This window comes from Pongo pygmaeus, chromosome 6 (genome assembly GCF_028885625.2).
Source record: "Pongo pygmaeus isolate AG05252 chromosome 6, NHGRI_mPonPyg2-v2.0_pri, whole genome shotgun sequence".
Taxonomy (NCBI): Eukaryota; Metazoa; Chordata; class Mammalia; order Primates; family Hominidae; genus Pongo; species Pongo pygmaeus.
In genome coordinates this window covers 118,858,752-118,864,982 of record NC_072379.2, presented here as the reverse complement: position 1 = coordinate 118,864,982, position 6,231 = coordinate 118,858,752, and the positions used below count along the sequence as shown (strand labels likewise).

The following is a 6,231-nucleotide window of genomic DNA, read 5'->3' as shown; positions in this document are numbered from 1 at the left end:
GTCACCAAGGAGGGAGTAGAGGTATCCTATACTTGTGGGCTAAGGTGGGGAGATACAAGGGGAGGATGTGAAGGAGGCTTTGAACTGGGGGGAAAGGCAGCAATGAGGTGTGGCTGTAGCCCAGGAAAAGTCAGGGAAGCAGATAATTTAGTTAAAGTGTCTCAGCCTAATAAGGGAACTGGGCAGGTGGGGATAACTAAAAAGGAGCGCTTAAAAGAGTACTGTCTGAGTTGGCACCAGAGTTGGGGAGTTTTAAGAGGTTTAGAAGCCTGGCCGTCAGTACCTACAACAGTTATGGAGGCAAGGGAAACAGGCCTTTGAAAATAAGGTAATGTGGAGTGGGTAGACTCTGTACTGATTAAGAAGGGGACGGACTTACTTTCCACTGTGAGAATTACCTAGAGTTTCTGTGGTGGTCCTGTAGGCTTCTGAGGTGATCAGGCAGTGTCAGTCTTCAGCTGCTAAGCCAAGAAGATCTGGGAAGGAGTCAGAGAGCCTTGGGCCAGAATTACGGGGGCTCTGGGAGTGGCTGCCGGGCGAGTTGGACAGTCCAATTTCCAGTGGGGTCCTGCATGATGGGACACAGCTTAGGAGGAATCCTGGGCTGCAGGCATTCCTTGGCCTGGTGGCCAGATTTCTGGCACTTGTAGCAAGCTCCTGGGGGAGGTGGTTCTGGAGGAACGCCTGGCCACTGCGGTTCAGGCGTTTGGAAGTTCTTGTGTGCTGGAGATGTGGCTGGAGTTTGTCTCACAGTGGAGGCAAGGAATTGCAACTCAAAAATATGTTGCTACTTGGCTGCCTCTACTCTATTATTGTACACCTTGAAGGCGAGGTTAATTAAGTTCTGTTGTGGGGTTTGAGGGCCACAATTTAATTTTTGGAGTTTTATTTAATGTCAGGAGTGGATTGGGTAATAAAATGTATATTGAGAATAAGACGGCCTTTTGACTTTTTAGGGTCTAGGGCTGTAAAGTGTCTCAGGGTTGCTGCCGAACGAGCCATGAACTGGGCTGGGTTTTTCATATTTGATGAAAGAGCCTAAATGCTAACTGATTTGGGAGAGGTTAGATAAAGAAAAAGGAGCATTAACCTTGACTATGCCTTTAGCCCCAGCCACCTTTTTAAGAGGAAATTGCTGGGCAGCGGGGGGAGAGCTAGTCGTGGAATGAAACTGTAAGCCGGACTGGGTGTGAGGAGGGGAGGTGATAAAAGGATTATAGGGTGGAGGAGCAGAGGCTGAGGAAGAATTGGGACTTCCTCCCCTTCTGGCCTGGTGAGGAGGGGAGAGGTCAGATGGGTCTGTAGAAAAGGAAGATTAGAAAGACTCAGTGACGCTTGGGGTTGGGACTGGGGACAGGAAGGAGGGAAGGAAGATTTGGGATGAGTTGCATTGGGAACAGAGACTAGGGAGGGACCGATGTGTAAAATAATGCCTGGACATCAGGCACCTCAGACCGTTTGCCCATTTTACGGCCAGAATTATTTAGATCTTGTAGGATGCAAAAAGCGAAAGTGTCATTTTCTGGCTATTTGGAACCACTGTCGAGTTTGTATTGGGGTCAAGTGGCATTGTAGAAGAAAATAAGGCATTTAGATTTTAGGTCAGGTGTGAGTTGAAGACGTTTTAAGTTCTTGAGAACACAGGCTAAGGGAGAAGGAAGAGGAATGGAGGGTGGAAGCTTGCCTATAGTGAAGGAGGCAAGTTTAAAGAGAAGGGTAGAGACACAGAGAACGGGGTGGGGAGCAGCCCTGGGCTTCAAGGTGGGTGAGCAGCCAAAGCAGACATCTCTGCAATTGACTTGCCACCCCTCAATGATTAAACACCAAGGGAAGGCTGCCTTCCCAAGTCCATGACCGGCGCCGGAGTTTTGGGTCCACGGATAAAATGTGTCCCCTTTGTCTATACCAGAAAATGAAAGGAATTTAAATTAAGAGAAGGGAGAGATTGAAGTGTGGCACCAAGATTGAAAGGAGAAAGAGGTTGAGGGATAGTGAGGGAGGTTGGGGAAGAGAGTAAAAAGAGGCCGCTTACCGGATTTGAAATTGGTGAGATGTTCCTTGGGCTGGTCACTCCGAGGACCTGAGGTTGTAGGTGGATCTTTCTCATGGAGCAAAGAGCAGGAGGACAGGGGATTGATCTCCCAAGGGAGGTCCCCCAATCCAAGTCACGGCACCAAATTTCATGCACATCCATGTGAAGAGACCACCAAACAGGCTTTGTGTGAGCAACAAGGCTGTTTATTTCACCTGGGTGCAGGCAGGTGGAGTCTGAAAACAGAGTCAGCGCAGGGAGATAGGGGTGGGGCCGTTTTATAGGACTTGGGTAGGTAAAGGAAAATTACAGTCAAAGGGGGTTGTTCTCTGGCGGGCAGGGGTGGGGATCACAAGGTGCTCAGTGGGGGAGTTTTTGAGCCAGGATGAGCCAGGAAAAGGAATTTTACAAGGTAATGTCATCACTTAAGGCAAGGACCGGCCATTTTGACTTCTTTTGTGGTGGAATGTCATCAGTTAAGGCAGGAATAGGCCATTTTCAATTCTTTTGTGATTCTTCAGTTACTTCAGGCCAATTGGGTGTATACGTGCCAGGTCACAGGTGATGCGATGGCTTAGCTTGGGCTCAGAGGCCTGACAATATGTGTATATAAAATGGCGTTGATTAGGGATAATGGCTGACATGATTACAAGGCAAAGTTCCATAATAGGCTGTCTGAAAGCTTGGGAAAGAAAGAAGCCAGTAGCATGGCTCAGTCCAAGTCTGAAAGCCTCAAAACCAGGGAAGCTGACAGCATAACAGTCTGAGGCCAAGTGCCCAAGAGCCTTTGGGAGGCTGCTGGTGCAAGTCACAGAGCCAAAGAACCTGAAGTCTGATGTTCAAGGAAAGGAGGACAGGAGTCAAGCATCTGGCACAGGAAGAGAAAGAGAGTGAGAGAATCAGCAAGCTGCTTATTCCTACTTCTGCCTGCTTTGTTCTAGCTGTGTGGGCAGCCAATTGTGTATGGTGCCCACTCACACTGATAGTGGGCCTTTTTCTCCCACTTTATTGACTTGGATGTCCATCTCCTCTGGCAACCCATGTATACAGACACACCCAGAAAAATACTTTAGCAGTCATATAGGCATCTCCCAATTCAGTCAAATTGACACCTAATATTAACCATCACACTCTGCTCCCAGCCCCTCTTCCCATTTAGAGGAAGGTCTTTCCACACTGAAACTAGCCTATGAAGTCTGCAAATGATGACTACTCCACCAAATGCACGTACATCCATATAAGACAACAAGAAATATGAAAAACCAAGAAGACATAATACCACCACAAGAACATAGAGGCTGATCCCAAACAAACCTATAAACTTCCTGACAGAGAATATAAAGTAATTATTTTAAGGAAGATCAGCAAACTCCAGGAAAATGCAGAGAAACAATTTATTGAAATCAGAAAAAGGATAAGTGATTTGAAATGAGAAATTTAGCAGTTAAAATTATTTATTTAAATTATAAAATTATAATAAATGATTAATATTTTAAATTATTTAATTATTTGATTCTATGACTATCATTAAATAATTTCACATTATTAAAAAATCAAGTAGAAAATTCTGGAGCCTAAAAATATGATGAATGGAAAAAAAAGTTAATACAGAACGTTAGCAAATCAAGTAAAAGAATCTGCAAACTTGAAGTAATGTAAATATACTGAGAAAGAAGAAAAAAGAAAACAAATAAGAAAGTTTATGAGATTTATGGAACAACATCAAAAAAGGAAAACCCAAATCATAGAAACTTTATGAAGAGAAATGGGGGAAAAAGTGGCAGAAATTTTATTCAAATAAATAATAGAAAACTTTGCAAATCTGGGGAAAGATATAAATATCCAGATACAAAGGTTAAATGTCCCAATCAGATTCAATCCAAACATTCTATATCAAGACATTATAATCAAACTGTCAAAAATCAAAGGGAGGACACTGAGAGCAGCAAAGGAAGCAAATCAGATATCAGGGAGTTTCAGCAGTTTTAGCAGGGGAGTTTTTCGCAGATATAGACCAGGAGAAAGTGGAATAATATATTCAAAATGCTGAAGGAAAACAATTGTGAACCAAGAATACCATACCTGACAAATCTATCCTTTAGAAATAAAGAAGAGATAGATTTCCCAAGCAAACAAAAGCTGAATGAGTTCATCATCACCAGATCTGTCTTACAAAAAATGTTAAAAGTAGTGCATCAAGGTGAGATTAAAAGATGCTAATTTGTAACAAAAAAAATGAAATTATAAAACTCACTGGTAAAAATAATTTCACAGCCATATTAAGAGTACTCTGATACTATCATGATGGTGTGTAAATTACTTCTATCTTTAGTATGAAGGTTAAAAGACAAAACTACTAAATAATAGCTGCAATAATTTGTTAGGGGATACACAATATAAAAATATTTAAATTTTGATATTAAAACTATAAAAATGTATGTGGGTGGAGTAGATACGTAGAGTTATTTTATGCAATCAAAATTAAGTTATCAGCTTAAAATAGCTTCTATATAATATATAATATGTTTTACATTAAGCCTCATGGTAACCATGGTAACCACAAATAAAAAAACTATAGTAGATACACAAAAGATAAAAAGGAGGAAATCTAAGGCATACGACTAGAGAATATTATCTAATAACAAAGGAATACAGCAAGAAAGAAAAAGAACAAAGGATCTACAAAACAACCAGAATACAATGAGCAAAATGGCATTAGTGAACCCTTACTTATCAATATATTACCTAGAAGATAAATAGATTAAATTCTGCAATGGGGAAACATAGAGTAGCTAAATAGACTTTTTTAAAAAATCAATTATGTGGTGCATATAAGAGAATCATTTTATTTTTAAGGACACAAATACAGTAAAGTGAAAGAATGAAAAAATATATTCCATTCAAATGAAAGCCAAAAGACAGCAAGGGTAGCTATACTTTTATTTAAGAAAAAATCTGTAAAACAAGACAAAAAGGATCATTATATAATGATAAAGGGATCAATTTATCAAGAAGATGTAGCAATTATAAACATATATGCACCACCAATCAAAACACCTAAACATATAAAGCAAATATTAATAAATCTGAAGAAAGAGATAGACTGCAATATAATAATAGTAGGGGACATCAATATCCCACTTTCCACAACGAACAGATAATCTAGACAGAAAATCAATAGCAAAACATTGAGCTTGAACTATAAACTATACTTTAGACCAGATGGACCAAAGAAACATATACAAAGCAGTCCATCCAATAGGAACAGAATACACATTCTGGTTTAGAATCATATCACATGTTAGGCACAGGCACAGAACAAGTCTTAACAAATTTAAGAGAATTGAAATAATATCAAGAATTTTTTTCTGACCACAATGTTATGAATAAAATGGTATAAATGGAGAAATTCTGGGAAATTCACAATATGTGAAAATTAAACAACATGCTTCTGAACAATAAATGGGTCAAAAAAATTAAAAGAGAAATTATAAACATCTTGAGACAAACAAAAATAGAAAAACAACATATGAAAACTTAGGGGATGCAGCAAAAGTGGTTCTAAGAGTGAAGTTAGACCTGCATGAAACATGTAAACACCTGCATGAAAACAGAAGAAATATATCAAAGAAATAACCAAACATGTATTTACCTGGCAGGGGAGATACCATGATCATGAAGGTGGTTTTCCCAGGACGAAGCTTATCCATTGTACTCCAGATATGCTGACCCCTGTGATTTCCCCAGATGTAGGAAACTCAACTACAGTCTAAAACTAGTACCTCAATTACCCATGTATCCTTGAAACTATACCCATTAAACACTAACTCCCCGGCTGGGCGCGATGGCTCCTGCCTGTAATCCCAGCACTTTGGGAGGCCCAGGTGGGCAGATTATGAGGTCAGGAGATCGAGACCATAAAAAAAATAAACAAAATTGGTCAAACTTTAGCAAGACTAACTTAAAAATAAATGAGAGAAGACTCAAATACATAAAATTATAAATGAAAAAGGAGACATTAAAACTGATATGACAGAAATATAAATAATCATAAGAGGGTGCTAGGAGCACTTGTACACTAACAAATTGGATAATCTAAAAGAAATGAATAAATACACAGACACATACAACCTATCAACACTGAGTAATGAAGAAATGGAAAATCAGAATAGATCAATAATAAGTAGGGAGATTTTATA

The 6,231-nt window shown here is 39.7% G+C and overlaps 1 pseudogene; it reads left to right on the top strand.

Annotated features, from left to right (window-relative positions):
• Positions 1–5,676: 5,676 nt before the first annotated feature.
• LOC129041889 (U1 spliceosomal RNA) lies at positions 5,677–5,802 on the top strand (annotated as a pseudogene).
• The last annotated feature ends 429 nt before the right edge of the window (positions 5,803–6,231 follow it).